The 14,858-nt window shown below is 45.3% G+C and overlaps 7 non-coding genes across 7 annotated transcripts; all 7 read left to right on the forward strand.

Annotated features, from left to right (window-relative positions):
* Positions 1-1,829: 1,829 nt before the first annotated feature.
* Positions 1,830-1,911, forward strand: trnal-uag (transfer RNA leucine (anticodon UAG)). The gene has a single exon. It is a non-coding gene; the product is annotated as a tRNA-Leu (tRNA).
* Positions 1,912-3,828: 1,917 nt separating this feature from the next.
* On the forward strand, positions 3,829-3,910 carry trnal-uag (transfer RNA leucine (anticodon UAG)). Its single transcript has one exon. It is a non-coding gene; the product is annotated as a tRNA-Leu (tRNA).
* Positions 3,911-5,827: 1,917 nt separating this feature from the next.
* On the forward strand, positions 5,828-5,909 carry trnal-uag (transfer RNA leucine (anticodon UAG)). Its single transcript has one exon. It is a non-coding gene; the product is annotated as a tRNA-Leu (tRNA).
* Positions 5,910-7,826: 1,917 nt separating this feature from the next.
* trnal-uag (transfer RNA leucine (anticodon UAG)) lies at positions 7,827-7,908 on the forward strand. Its single transcript has one exon. It is a non-coding gene; the product is annotated as a tRNA-Leu (tRNA).
* Positions 7,909-9,825: 1,917 nt separating this feature from the next.
* Positions 9,826-9,907, forward strand: trnal-uag (transfer RNA leucine (anticodon UAG)). Its single transcript has one exon. It is a non-coding gene; the product is annotated as a tRNA-Leu (tRNA).
* Positions 9,908-11,824: 1,917 nt separating this feature from the next.
* On the forward strand, positions 11,825-11,906 carry trnal-uag (transfer RNA leucine (anticodon UAG)). The gene has a single exon. It is a non-coding gene; the product is annotated as a tRNA-Leu (tRNA).
* A 1,917-nt stretch (positions 11,907-13,823) lies between these two features.
* On the forward strand, positions 13,824-13,905 carry trnal-uag (transfer RNA leucine (anticodon UAG)). Its single transcript has one exon. It is a non-coding gene; the product is annotated as a tRNA-Leu (tRNA).
* Positions 13,906-14,858: the final 953 nt, after the last annotated feature.

Here is a 14,858-nt window from a genome sequence, read left to right on the forward strand (position 1 = left end):
TTTGCTTCCCGGGCAATGAACAGTGGTGTGGGAAAGTGCCGATTTTTTCCAACTTGTCTGTGCTGTCATGATCGTGTTCGCCTCTCGCGCGGAAAAATCGCAAGCAGCTCTACTCTTGCTTTATGTTCCAGACAAGTTGTCTTTTTACTGGAACCGAATGGAGACTGTTATTTCATCGCTGTTGTGAAACAAAGTCCTACGGTGACTCGACTCGTGGTTATTTGGTTTTCTGGCCAATGAGAAAATCCTTCCAATGAATTTCGACGTCATATGGTATTGAATTTCTCCCACTTCCTTCATTTCCGTCCTGGGTACATCGGAAGGGAAAGGTAATCTAATCGAGACTGTGATTGGTGAAATTCATTTTTTATGACCCATTCTTATAATATTCTTTCTTTCTCTCTTTTCGGCATTGTCTGGGAAGTGGTGGTGCACTCAGGCTCCAGTATGTTTGAAAGAGTAGTTTGGAATTGCCCTGTTGTTAATTGTGAGATTACTTTATGGCTCATGCCCCCGGACTGTCTCACATTTAGCATTCATGCTCGCTGTGTCTGAGAATGCATTTGGTTTGCCAGTTTTGTTTGTGTTCCGTGTTAAATGCTTTCTGTTGTGCGATTCTCTCAATACATTACGAATTAACAGGGTTTGTGAGGTAACTTCCAGCGGCAAGAATCCTCAACTGAGAATCTGGGAAAATTTCCCAGAGTATGGTCAGTCGGAGCAAAAGTAAGGAAATCGTTCGTTTCTGCAGTGGTTCACAATGCTACCTTTCCCGTGAGCAGTCGAAATGATTGTGCCACAGACTGCTTTTCATTTGGTTTTCTTTAAATCACTGACGAGCAGGAAAATGTAAACGGGGAGGGCAAGTGGGGAAGGGAGGCAGTTGCAGCTCTGGTGAAATTCCTTTTTTGTGATTCACTCAGCAACCAGAGACGTGAAGGTGACTCAAGCGTGAGAGCTCTTCACATCGTGAACAAAAAGCAATCAAGGGCAGTTAGCACCTCTTCCGGAGTGGGGGTGGGGTGAGGTAATTACCTTTTGACTTCTGTTACTATGTTCAGAAACTGCCTTTTAGATTGAGGTGAAGAGAAACTGCATTTCTAAAACGCACCATGGAATTTAGCAAAATCTATTGAGTCGCTTATCTTCGATTCCCACACAGGTTTCCAACTCAGTTGGTATCCATGTGTGAAGATCTCTGCAGCGAATTGCACGGTGAAGGCAAAAAGGCAAGAAAAGTGGCATCTCGAACTGGCTCCGAGGTCAGAGCATCCTTACAATGTGATCTGTCGTTCTCGGATTGTAGTGCTACCTCCGGTTTTAGGGTGGAGAACATTCTTTGGGACTCGTATTCTGCAAAACAGGCACAGTGACTGAAACTATGCTGCGCGGTATGATGTGGAACACGGCCTACTCAGCTTTGTGCATCTTCCCTGTAGACCGGCGTGCTTCATATTCCGTGTAAACGTGAAAGTTGTTCTGTTTTGAGCAATGGGTGAAATCATTTAGCAATGCAAGAATCGAAATTGCAGTAATGTCAAATAGCTCATGATAATTTGACCAAATGATAACCGATCATATATTCTGACGCTCTCACAGATACATTTGTAGCTGAAAAGAGTCTGAGAAAATAGACTCAGCTTACCATTGATTTTTGTCTGGATTGACGGGCTATCATTATCTGCTGCGAAATTGATATTGTAGACGGGCACATCCCAGCAGCTGTGCGAGTCGGAGAGGGATCATGGAACCCTTTTCACGTGACTTTGCACCTGTTGTCATGCAGGAGCAGAATTGGAGTTGCAAGAAAAGGTGTTCTGCCGCCGGCTGGTAGTGTGGCCGAGCGGTCTAAGGCGCTGGATTTAGGCTCCAGTCTCGACAGAGGCGTGGGTTCGAATCCCACCGCTGCCATTTCTGCTGATCAACTCCAACCACGCCGCTTCCTGCAGAGTTGTTTCGACCCCTGCTGCAGTTCGGTTTTAAACAGAAGCCAAATAGGTTTGCTTCCCGGGCAATGAACAGTGGTGTGGGAAAGTGCCGATTTTTTCCAACTTGTCTGTGCTGTCATGATCGTGTTCGCCTCTCGCGCGGAAAAATCGCAAGCAGCTCTACTCTTGCTTTATGTTCCAGACAAGTTGTCTTTTTACTGGAACCGAATGGAGACTGTTATTTCATCGCTGTTGTGAAACAAAGTCCTACGGTGACTCGACTCGTGGTTATTTGGTTTTCTGGCCAATGAGAAAATCCTTCCAATGATTTTCGACGTCATATGGTATTGAATTTCTCCCACTTCCTTCATTTCCGTCCTGGGTACATCGGAAGGGAAAGGTAATCTAATCGAGACTGTGATTGGTGAAATTCATTTTTTATGACCCATTCTTATAATATTCTTTCTTTCTCTCTTTTCGGCATTGTCTGGGAAGTGGTGGTGCACTCAGGCTCCAGTATGTTTGAAAGAGTAGTTTGGAATTGCCCTGTTGTTAATTGTGAGATTACTTTATGGCTCATGCCCCCGGACTGTCTCACATTTAGCATTCATGCTCGCTGTGTCTGAGAATGCATTTGGTTTGCCAGTTTTGTTTGTGTTCCGTGTTAAATGCTTTCTGTTGTGCGATTCTCTCAATACATTACGAATTAACAGGGTTTGTGAGGTAACTTCCAGCGGCAAGAATCCTCAACTGAGAATCTGGGAAAATTTCCCAGAGTATGGTCAGTCGGAGCAAAAGTAAGGAAATCGTTCGTTTCTGCAGTGGTTCACAATGCTACCTTTCCCGTGAGCAGTCGAAATGATTGTGCCACAGACTGCTTTTCATTTGGTTTTCTTTAAATCACTGACGAGCAGGAAAATGTAAACGGGGAGGGCGAGTGGGGAAGGGAGGCAGTTGCAGCTCTGGTGAAATTCCTTTTTTGTGATTCACTCAGCAACCAGAGACGTGAAGGTGACTCAAGCGTGAGAGCTCTTCACATCGTGAACAAAAAGCAATCAAGGGCAGTTAGCACCTCTTCCGGAGTGGGGGTGGGGTGAGGTAATTACCTTTTGACTTCTGTTACTATGTTCAGAAACTGCCTTTTAGATTGAGGTGAAGAGAAACTGCATTTCTAAAACGCACCATGGAATTTAGCAAAATCTATTGAGTCGCTTATCTTCGATTCCCACACAGGTTTCCAACTCAGTTGGTATCCATGTGTGAAGATCTCTGCAGCGAATTGCACGGTGAAGGCAAAAAGGCAAGAAAAGTGGCATCTCGAACTGGCTCCGAGGTCAGAGCATCCTTACAATGTGATCTGTCGTTCTCGGATTGTAGTGCTACCTCCGGTTTTAGGGTGGAGAACATTCTTTGGGACTCGTATTCTGCAAAACAGGCACAGTGACTGAAACTATGCTGCGCGGTATGATGGGGAACACGGCCTACTCAGCTTTGTGCATCTTCCCTGTAGACCGGCGTGCTTCATATTCCGTGTAAACGTGAAAGTTGTCCTGTTTTGAGCAATGGGTGAAATCATTTAGCAATGCAAGAATCGAAATTGCAGTAATGTCAAATAGCTCATGATAATTTGACCAAATGATAACCGATCATATATTCTGACGCTCTCACAGATACATTTGTAGCTGAAAAGAGTCTGAGAAAATAGACTCAGCTTACCATTGATTTTTGTCTGGATTGACGGGCTATCATTATCTGCTGCGAAATTGATATTGTAGACGGGCACATCCCAGCAGCTGTGCGAGTCGGAGAGGGATCATGGAACCCTTTTCACTTGACTTTGCACCTGTTGTCATGCAGGAGCAGAATTGGAGTTGCAAGAAAAGGTGTTCTGCCGCCGGCTGGTAGTGTGGCCGAGCGGTCTAAGGCGCTGGATTTAGGCTCCAGTCTCGACAGAGGCGTGGGTTCGAATTCCACCGCTACCATTTCTGCTGATCAACTCCAACCACGCCGCTTCCTGCAGAGTTGTTTCGACCCCTGCTGCAGTTCGGTTTTAAACAGAAGCCAAATAGGTTTGCTTCCCGGGCAATGAACAGTGGTGTGGGAAAGTGCCGATTTTTTCCAACTTGTCTGTGCTGTCATGATCGTGTTCGCCTCTCGCGCGGAAAAATCGCAAGCAGCTCTACTCTTGCTTTATGTTCCAGACAAGTTGTCTTTTTACTGGAACCGAATGGAGACTGTTATTTCATCGCTGTTGTGAAACAAAGTCCTACGGTGACTCGACTCGTGGTTATTTGGTTTTCTGGCCAATGAGAAAATCCTTCCAATGAATTTCGACGTCATATGGTATTGAATTTCTCCCACTTCCTTCATTTCCGTCCTGGGTACATCGGAAGGGAAAGGTAATCTAATCGAGACTGTGATTGGTGAAATTCATTTTTTATGACCCATTCTTATAATATTCTTTCTTTCTCTCTTTTCGGCATTGTCTGGGAAGTGGTGGTGCACTCAGGCTCCAGTATGTTTGAAAGAGTAGTTTGGAATTGCCCTGTTGTTAATTGTGAGATTACTTTATGGCTCATGCCCCCGGACTGTCTCACATTTAGCATTCATGCTCGCTGTGTCTGAGAATGCATTTGGTTTGCCAGTTTTGTTTGTGTTCCGTGTTAAATGCTTTCTGTTGTGCGATTCTCTCAATACATTACGAATTAACAGGGTTTGTGAGGTAACTTCCAGCGGCAAGAATCCTCAACTGAGAATCTGGGAAAATTTCCCAGAGTATGGTCAGTCGGAGCAAAAGTAAGGAAATCGTTCGTTTCTGCAGTGGTTCACAATGCTACCTTTCCCGTGAGCAGTCGAAATGATTGTGCCACAGACTGCTTTTCATTTGGTTTTCTTTAAATCACTGACGAGCAGGAAAATGTAAACGGGGAGGGCGAGTGGGGAAGGGAGGCAGTTGCAGCTCTGGTGAAATTCCTTTTTTGTGATTCACTCAGCAACCAGAGACGTGAAGGTGACTCAAGCGTGAGAGCTCTTCACATCGTGAACAAAAAGCAATCAAGGGCAGTTAGCACCTCTTCCGGAGTGGGGGTGGGGTGAGGTAATTACCTTTTGACTTCTGTTACTATGTTCAGAAACTGCCTTTTAGATTGAGGTGAAGAGAAACTGCATTTCTAAAACGCACCATGGAATTTAGCAAAATCTATTGAGTCGCTTATCTTCGATTCCCACACAGGTTTCCAACTCAGTTGGTATCCATGTGTGAAGATCTCTGCAGCGAATTGCACGGTGAAGGCAAAAAGGCAAGAAAAGTGGCATCTCGAACTGGCTCCGAGGTCAGAGCATCCTTACAATGTGATCTGTCGTTCTCGGATTGTAGTGCTACCTCCGGTTTTAGGGTGGAGAACATTCTTTGGGACTCGTATTCTGCAAAACAGGCACAGTGACTGAAACTATGCTGCGCGGTATGATGGGGAACACGGCCTACTCAGCTTTGTGCATCTTCCCTGTAGACCGGCGTGCTTCATATTCCGTGTAAACGTGAAAGTTGTCCTGTTTTGAGCAATGGGTGAAATCATTTAGCAATGCAAGAATCGAAATTGCAGTAATGTCAAATAGCTCATGATAATTTGACCAAATGATAACCGATCATATATTCTGACGCTCTCACAGATACATTTGTAGCTGAAAAGAGTCTGAGAAAATAGACTCAGCTTACCATTGATTTTTGTCTGGATTGACGGGCTATCATTATCTGCTGCGAAATTGATATTGTAGACGGGCACATCCCAGCAGCTGTGCGAGTCGGAGAGGGATCATGGAACCCTTTTCACGTGACTTTGCACCTGTTGTCATGCAGGAGCAGAATTGGAGTTGCAAGAAAAGGTGTTCTGCCGCCAGCTGGTAGTGTGGCCGAGCGGTCTAAGGCGCTGGATTTAGGCTCCAGTCTCGACAGAGGCGTGGGTTCGAATCCCACCGCTGCCATTTCTGCTGATCAACTCCAACCACGCCGCTTCCTGCAGAGTTGTTTCGACCCCTGCTGCAGTTCGGTTTTAAACAGAAGCCAAATAGGTTTGCTTCCCGGGCAATGAACAGTGGTGTGGGAAAGTGCCGATTTTTTCCAACTTGTCTGTGCTGTCATGATCGTGTTCGCCTCTCGCGCGGAAAAATCGCAAGCAGCTCTACTCTTGCTTTATGTTCCAGACAAGTTGTCTTTTTACTGGAACCGAATGGAGACTGTTATTTCATCGCTGTTGTGAAACAAAGTCCTACGGTGACTCGACTCGTGGTTATTTGGTTTTCTGGCCAATGAGAAAATCCTTCCAATGAATTTCGACGTCATATGGTATTGAATTTCTCCCACTTCCTTCATTTCCGTCCTGGGTACATCGGAAGGGAAAGGTAATCTAATCGAGACTGTGATTGGTGAAATTCATTTTTTATGACCCATTCTTATAATATTCTTTCTTTCTCTCTTTTCGGCATTGTCTGGGAAGTGGTGGTGCACTCAGGCTCCAGTATGTTTGAAAGAGTAGTTTGGAATTGCCCTGTTGTTAATTGTGAGATTACTTTATGGCTCATGCCCCCGGACTGTCTCACATTTAGCATTCATGCTCGCTGTGTCTGAGAATGCATTTGGTTTGCCAGTTTTGTTTGTGTTCCGTGTTAAATGCTTTCTGTTGTGCGATTCTCTCAATACATTACGAATTAACAGGGTTTGTGAGGTAACTTCCAGCGGCAAGAATCCTCAACTGAGAATCTGGGAAAATTTCCCAGAGTATGGTCAGTCGGAGCAAAAGTAAGGAAATCGTTCGTTTCTGCAGTGGTTCACAATGCTACCTTTCCCGTGAGCAGTCGAAATGATTGTGCCACAGACTGCTTTTCATTTGGTTTTCTTTAAATCACTGACGAGCAGGAAAATGTAAACGGGGAGGGCGAGTGGGGAAGGGAGGCAGTAGCAGCTCTGGTGAAATTCCTTTTTTGTGATTCACTCAGCAACCAGAGACGTGAAGGTGACTCAAGCGTGAGAGCTCTTCACATCGTGAACAAAAAGCAATCAAGGGCAGTTAGCACCTCTTCCGGAGTGGGGGTGGGGTGAGGTAATTACCTTTTGACTTCTGTTACTATGTTCAGAAACTGCCTTTTAGATTGAGGTGAAGAGAAACTGCATTTCTAAAACGCACCATGGAATTTAGCAAAATCTATTGAGTCGCTTATCTTCGATTCCCACACAGGTTTCCAACTCAGTTGGTATCCATGTGTGAAGATCTCTGCAGCGAATTGCACGGTGAAGGCAAAAAGGCAAGAAAAGTGGCATCTCGAACTGGCTCCGAGGTCAGAGCATCCTTACAATGTGATCTGTCGTTCTCGGATTGTAGTGCTACCTCCGGTTTTAGGGTGGAGAACATTCTTTGGGACTCGTATTCTGCAAAACAGGCACAGTGACTGAAACTATGCTGCGCGGTATGATGTGGAACACGGCCTACTCAGCTTTGTGCATCTTCCCTGTAGACCGGCGTGCTTCATATTCCGTGTAAACGTGAAAGTTGTTCTGTTTTGAGCAATGGGTGAAATCATTTAGCAATGCAAGAATCGAAATTGCAGTAATGTCAAATAGCTCATGATAATTTGACCAAATGATAACCGATCATATATTCTGACGCTCTCACAGATACATTTGTAGCTGAAAAGAGTCTGAGAAAATAGACTCAGCTTACCATTGATTTTTGTCTGGATTGACGGGCTATCATTATCTGCTGCGAAATTGATATTGTAGACGGGCACATCCCAGCAGCTGTGCGAGTCGGAGAGGGATCATGGAACCCTTTTCACGTGACTTTGCACCTGTTGTCATGCAGGAGCAGAATTGGAGTTGCAAGAAAAGGTGTTCTGCCGCCAGCTGGTAGTGTGGCCGAGCGGTCTAAGGCGCTGGATTTAGGCTCCAGTCTCGACAGAGGCGTGGGTTCGAATCCCACCGCTGCCATTTCTGCTGATCAACTCCAACCACGCCGCTTCCTGCAGAGTTGTTTCGACCCCTGCTGCAGTTCGGTTTTAAACAGAAGCCAAATAGGTTTGCTTCCCGGGCAATGAACAGTGGTGTGGGAAAGTGCCGATTTTTTCCAACTTGTCTGTGCTGTCATGATCGTGTTCGCCTCTCGCGCGGAAAAATCGCAAGCAGCTCTACTCTTGCTTTATGTTCCAGACAAGTTGTCTTTTTACTGGAACCGAATGGAGACTGTTATTTCATCGCTGTTGTGAAACAAAGTCCTACGGTGACTCGACTCGTGGTTATTTGGTTTTCTGGCCAATGAGAAAATCCTTCCAATGAATTTCGACGTCATATGGTATTGAATTTCTCCCACTTCCTTCATTTCCGTCCTGGGTACATCGGAAGGGAAAGGTAATCTAATCGAGACTGTGATTGGTGAAATTCATTTTTTATGACCCATTCTTATAATATTCTTTCTTTCTCTCTTTTCGGCATTGTCTGGGAAGTGGTGGTGCACTCAGGCTCCAGTATGTTTGAAAGAGTAGTTTGGAATTGCCCTGTTGTTAATTGTGAGATTACTTTATGGCTCATGCCCCCGGACTGTCTCACATTTAGCATTCATGCTCGCTGTGTCTGAGAATGCATTTGGTTTGCCAGTTTTGTTTGTGTTCCGTGTTAAATGCTTTCTGTTGTGCGATTCTCTCAATACATTACGAATTAACAGGGTTTGTGAGGTAACTTCCAGCGGCAAGAATCCTCAACTGAGAATCTGGGAAAATTTCCCAGAGTATGGTCAGTCGGAGCAAAAGTAAGGAAATCGTTCGTTTCTGCAGTGGTTCACAATGCTACCTTTCCCGTGAGCAGTCGAAATGATTGTGCCACAGACTGCTTTTCATTTGGTTTTCTTTAAATCACTGACGAGCAGGAAAATGTAAACGGGGAGGGCGAGTGGGGAAGGGAGGCAGTAGCAGCTCTGGTGAAATTCCTTTTTTGTGATTCACTCAGCAACCAGAGACGTGAAGGTGACTCAAGCGTGAGAGCTCTTCACATCGTGAACAAAAAGCAATCAAGGGCAGTTAGCACCTCTTCCGGAGTGGGGGTGGGGTGAGGTAATTACCTTTTGACTTCTGTTACTATGTTCAGAAACTGCCTTTTAGATTGAGGTGAAGAGAAACTGCATTTCTAAAACGCACCATGGAATTTAGCAAAATCTATTGAGTCGCTTATCTTCGATTCCCACACAGGTTTCCAACTCAGTTGGTATCCATGTGTGAAGATCTCTGCAGCGAATTGCACGGTGAAGGCAAAAAGGCAAGAAAAGTGGCATCTCGAACTGGCTCCGAGGTCAGAGCATCCTTACAATGTGATCTGTCGTTCTCGGATTGTAGTGCTACCTCCGGTTTTAGGGTGGAGAACATTCTTTGGGACTCGTATTCTGCAAAACAGGCACAGTGACTGAAACTATGCTGCGCGGTATGATGTGGAACACGGCCTACTCAGCTTTGTGCATCTTCCCTGTAGACCGGCGTGCTTCATATTCCGTGTAAACGTGAAAGTTGTTCTGTTTTGAGCAATGGGTGAAATCATTTAGCAATGCAAGAATCGAAATTGCAGTAATGTCAAATAGCTCATGATAATTTGACCAAATGATAACCGATCATATATTCTGACGCTCTCACAGATACATTTGTAGCTGAAAAGAGTCTGAGAAAATAGACTCAGCTTACCATTGATTTTTGTCTGGATTGACGGGCTATCATTATCTGCTGCGAAATTGATATTGTAGACGGGCACATCCCAGCAGCTGTGCGAGTCGGAGAGGGATCATGGAACCCTTTTCACGTGACTTTGCACCTGTTGTCATGCAGGAGCAGAATTGGAGTTGCAAGAAAAGGTGTTCTGCCGCCGGCTGGTAGTGTGGCCGAGCGGTCTAAGGCGCTGGATTTAGGCTCCAGTCTCGACAGAGGCGTGGGTTCGAATCCCACCGCTGCCATTTCTGCTGATCAACTCCAACCACGCCGCTTCCTGCAGAGTTGTTTCGACCCCTGCTGCAGTTCGGTTTTAAACAGAAGCCAAATAGGTTTGCTTCCCGGGCAATGAACAGTGGTGTGGGAAAGTGCCGATTTTTTCCAACTTGTCTGTGCTGTCATGATCGTGTTCGCCTCTCGCGCGGAAAAATCGCAAGCAGCTCTACTCTTGCTTTATGTTCCAGACAAGTTGTCTTTTTACTGGAACCGAATGGAGACTGTTATTTCATCGCTGTTGTGAAACAAAGTCCTACGGTGACTCGACTCGTGGTTATTTGGTTTTCTGGCCAATGAGAAAATCCTTCCAATGAATTTCGACGTCATATGGTATTGAATTTCTCCCACTTCCTTCATTTCCGTCCTGGGTACATCGGAAGGGAAAGGTAATCTAATCGAGACTGTGATTGGTGAAATTCATTTTTTATGACCCATTCTTATAATATTCTTTCTTTCTCTCTTTTCGGCATTGTCTGGGAAGTGGTGGTGCACTCAGGCTCCAGTATGTTTGAAAGAGTAGTTTGGAATTGCCCTGTTGTTAATTGTGAGATTACTTTATGGCTCATGCCCACGGACTGTCTCACATTTAGCATTCATGCTCGCTGTGTCTGAGAATGCATTTGGTTTGCCAGTTTTGTTTGTGTTCCGTGTTAAATGCTTTCTGTTGTGCGATTCTCTCAATACATTACGAATTAACAGGGTTTGTGAGGTAACTTCCAGCGGCAAGAATCCTCAACTGAGAATCTGGGAAAATTTCCCAGAGTATGGTCAGTCGGAGCAAAAGTAAGGAAATCGTTCGTTTCTGCAGTGGTTCACAATGCTACCTTTCCCGTGAGCAGTCGAAATGATTGTGCCACAGACTGCTTTTCATTTGGTTTTCTTTAAATCACTGACGAGCAGGAAAATGTAAACGGGGAGGGCGAGTGGGGAAGGGAGGCAGTTGCAGCTCTGGTGAAATTCCTTTTTTGTGATTCACTCAGCAACCAGAGACGTGAAGGTGACTCAAGCGTGAGAGCTCTTCACATCGTGAACAAAAAGCAATCAAGGGCAGTTAGCACCTCTTCCGGAGTGGGGGTGGGGTGAGGTAATTACCTTTTGACTTCTGTTACTATGTTCAGAAACTGCCTTTTAGATTGAGGTGAAGAGAAACTGCATTTCTAAAACGCACCATGGAATTTAGCAAAATCTATTGAGTCGCTTATCTTCGATTCCCACACAGGTTTCCAACTCAGTTGGTATCCATGTGTGAAGATCTCTGCAGCGAATTGCACGGTGAAGGCAAAAAGGCAAGAAAAGTGGCATCTCGAACTGGCTCCGAGGTCAGAGCATCCTTACAATGCGATCTGTCGTTCTCGGATTGTAGTGCTACCTCCGGTTTTAGGGTGGAGAACATTCTTTGGGACTCGTATTCTGCAAAACAGGCACAGTGACTGAAACTATGCTGCGCGGTATGATGTGGAACACGGCCTACTCAGCTTTGTGCATCTTCCCTGTAGACCGGTGTGCTTCATATTCCGTGTAAACGTGAAAGTTGTCCTGTTTTGAGCAATGGGTGAAATCATTTAGCAATGCAAGAATCGAAATTGCAGTAATGTCAAATAGCTCATGATAATTTGACCAAATGATAACCGATCATATATTCTGACGCTCTCACAGATACATTTGTAGCTGAAAAGAGTCTGAGAAAATAGACTCAGCTTACCAATGATTTTTGTCTGGATTGACGGGCTATCATTATCTGCTGCGAAATTGATATTGTAGACGGGCACATCCCAGCAGCTGTGCGAGTCGGAGAGGGATCATGGAACCCTTTTCACGTGACTTTGCACCTGTTGTCATGCAGGAGCAGAATTGGAGTTGCAAGAAAAGGTGTTCTGCCGCCGGCTGGTAGTGTGGCCGAGCGGTCTAAGGCGCTGGATTTAGGCTCCAGTCTCGACAGAGGCGTGGGTTCGAATCCCACCGCTGCCATTTCTGCTGATCAACTCCAACCACGCCGCTTCCTGCAGAGTTGTTTCGACCCCTGCTGCAGTTCGGTTTTAAACAGAAGCCAAATAGGTTTGCTTCCCCGGCAATGAACAGTGGTGTGGGAAAGTGCCGATTTTTTCCAACTTGTCTGTGCTGTCATGATCGTGTTCGCCTCTCGCGCGGAAAAATCGCAAGCAGCTCTACTCTTGCTTTATGTTCCAGACAAGTTGTCTTTTTACTGGAACCGAATGGAGACTGTTATTTCATCGCTGTTGTGAAACAAAGTCCTACGGTGACTCGACTCGTGGTTATTTGGTTTTCTGGCCAATGAGAAAATCCTTCCAATGAATTTCGACGTCATATGGTATTGAATTTCTCCCACTTCCTTCATTTCCGTCCTGGATACATCGGAAGGGAAAGGTAATCTAATCGAGACTGTGATTGGTGAAATTCATTTTTTATGACCCATTCTTATAATATTCTTTCTTTCTCTCTTTTCGGCATTGTCTGGGAAGTGGTGGTGCACTCAGGCTCCAGTATGTTTGAAAGAGTAGTTTGGAATTGCCCTGTTGTTAATTGTGAGATTACTTTATGGCTCATGCCCCCGGACTGTCTCACATTTAGCATTCATGCTCGCTGTGTCTGAGAATGCATTTGGTTTGCCAGTTTTGTTTGTGTTCCGTGTTAAATGCTTTCTGTTGTGCGATTCTCTCAATACATTACGAATTAACAGGGTTTGTGAGGTAACTTCCAGCGGCAAGAATCCTCAACTGAGAATCTGGGAAAATTTCCCAGAGTATGGTCAGTCGGAGCAAAAGTAAGGAAATCGTTCGTTTCTGCAGTGGTTCACAATGCTACCTTTCCCGTGAGCAGTCGAAATGATTGTGCCACAGACTGCTTTTCATTTGGTTTTCTTTAAATCACTGACGAGCAGGAAAATGTAAACGGGGAGGGCGAGTGGGGAAGGGAGGCAGTTGCAGCTCTGGTGAAATTCCTTTTTTGTGATTCACTCAGCAACCAGAGACGTGAAGGTGACTCAAGCGTGAGAGCTCTTCACATCGTGAACAAAAAGCAATCAAGGGCAGTTAGCACCTCTTCCGGAGTGGGGGTGGGGTGAGGTAATTACCTTTTGACTTCTGTTACTATGTTCAGAAACTGCCTTTTAGATTGAGGTGAAGAGAAACTGCATTTCTAAAACGCACCATGGAATTTAGCAAAATCTATTGAGTCGCTTATCTTCGATTCCCACACAGGTTTCCAACTCAGTTGGTATCCATGTGTGAAGATCTCTGCAGCGAATTGCACGGTGAAGGCAAAAAGGCAAGAAAAGTGGCATCTCGAACTGGCTCCGAGGTCAGAGCATCCTTACAATGTGATCTGTCGTTCTCGGATTGTAGTGCTACCTCCGGTTTTAGGGTGGAGAACATTCTTTGGGACTCGTATTCTGCAAAACAGGCACAGTGACTGAAACTATGCTGCGCGGTATGATGGGGAACACGGCCTACTCAGCTTTGTGCATCTTCCCTGTAGACCGGCGTGCTTCATATTCCGTGTAAACGTGAAAGTTGTCCTGTTTTGAGCAATGGGTGAAATCATTTAGCAATGCAAGAATCGAAATTGCAGTAATGTCAAATAGCTCATGATAATTTGACCAAATGATAACCGATCATATATTCTGACGCTCTCACAGATACATTTGTAGCTGAAAAGAGTCTGAGAAAATAGACTCAGCTTACCAATGATTTTTGTCTGGATTGACGGGCTATCATTATCTGCTGCGAAATTGATATTGTAGACGGGCACATCCCAGCAGCTGTGCGAGTCGGAGAGGGATCATGGAACCCTTTTCACGTGACTTTGCACCTGTTGTCATGCAGGAGCAGAATTGGAGTTGCAAGAAAAGGTGTTCTGCCGCCGGCTGGTAGTGTGGCCGAGCGGTCTAAGGCGCTGGATTTAGGCTCCAGTCTCGACAGAGGCGTGGGTTCGAATCCCACCGCTGCCATTTCTGCTGATCAACTCCAACCACGCCGCTTCCTGCAGAGTTGTTTCGACCCCTGCTGCAGTTCGGTTTTAGGTTTGCTTCCCGGGCAATGAACAGTGGTGTGGGAAAGTGCCGATTTTTTCCAACTTGTCTGTGCTGTCATGATCGTGTTCGCCTCTCGCGCGGAAAAATCGCAAGCAGCTCTACTCTTGCTTTATGTTCCAGACAAGTTGTCTTTTTACTGGAACCGAATGGAGACTGTTATTTCATCGCTGTTGTGAAACAAAGTCCTACGGTGACTCGACTCGTGGTTATTTGGTTTTCTGGCCAATGAGAAAATCCTTCCAATGAATTTCGACGTCATATGGTATTGAATTTCTCCCACTTCCTTCATTTCCGTCCTGGGTACATCGGAAGGGAAAGGTAATCTAATCGAGACTGTGATTGGTGAAATTCATTTTTTATGACCCATTCTTATAATATTCTTTCTTTCTCTCTTTTCGGCATTGTCTGGGAAGTGGTGGTGCACTCAGGCTCCAGTATGTTTGAAAGAGTAGTTTGGAATTGCCCTGTTGTTAATTGTGAGATTACTTTATGGCTCATGCCCCCGGACTGTCTCACATTTAGCATTCATGCTCGCTGTGTCTGAGAATGCATTTGGTTTGCCAGTTTTGTTTGTGTTCCGTGTTAAATGCTTTCTGTTGTGCGATTCTCTCAATACATTACGAATTAACAGGGTTTGTGAGGTAACTTCCAGCGGCAAGAATCCTCAACTGAGAATCTGGGAAAATTTCCCAGAGTATGGTCAGTCGGAGCAAAAGTAAGGAAATCGTTCGTTTCTGCAGTGGTTCACAATGCTACCTTTCCCGTGAGCAGTCGAAATGATTGTGCCACAGACTGCTTTTCATTTGGTTTTCTTTAAATCACTGACGAGCAGGAAAATGTAAACGGGGAGGGCGAGTGGGGAAGGGAGG

Source organism: Chiloscyllium punctatum, chromosome 46, assembly GCF_047496795.1.
Source record: "Chiloscyllium punctatum isolate Juve2018m chromosome 46, sChiPun1.3, whole genome shotgun sequence".
NCBI classification, from domain to species: Eukaryota; Metazoa; Chordata; class Chondrichthyes; order Orectolobiformes; family Hemiscylliidae; genus Chiloscyllium; species Chiloscyllium punctatum.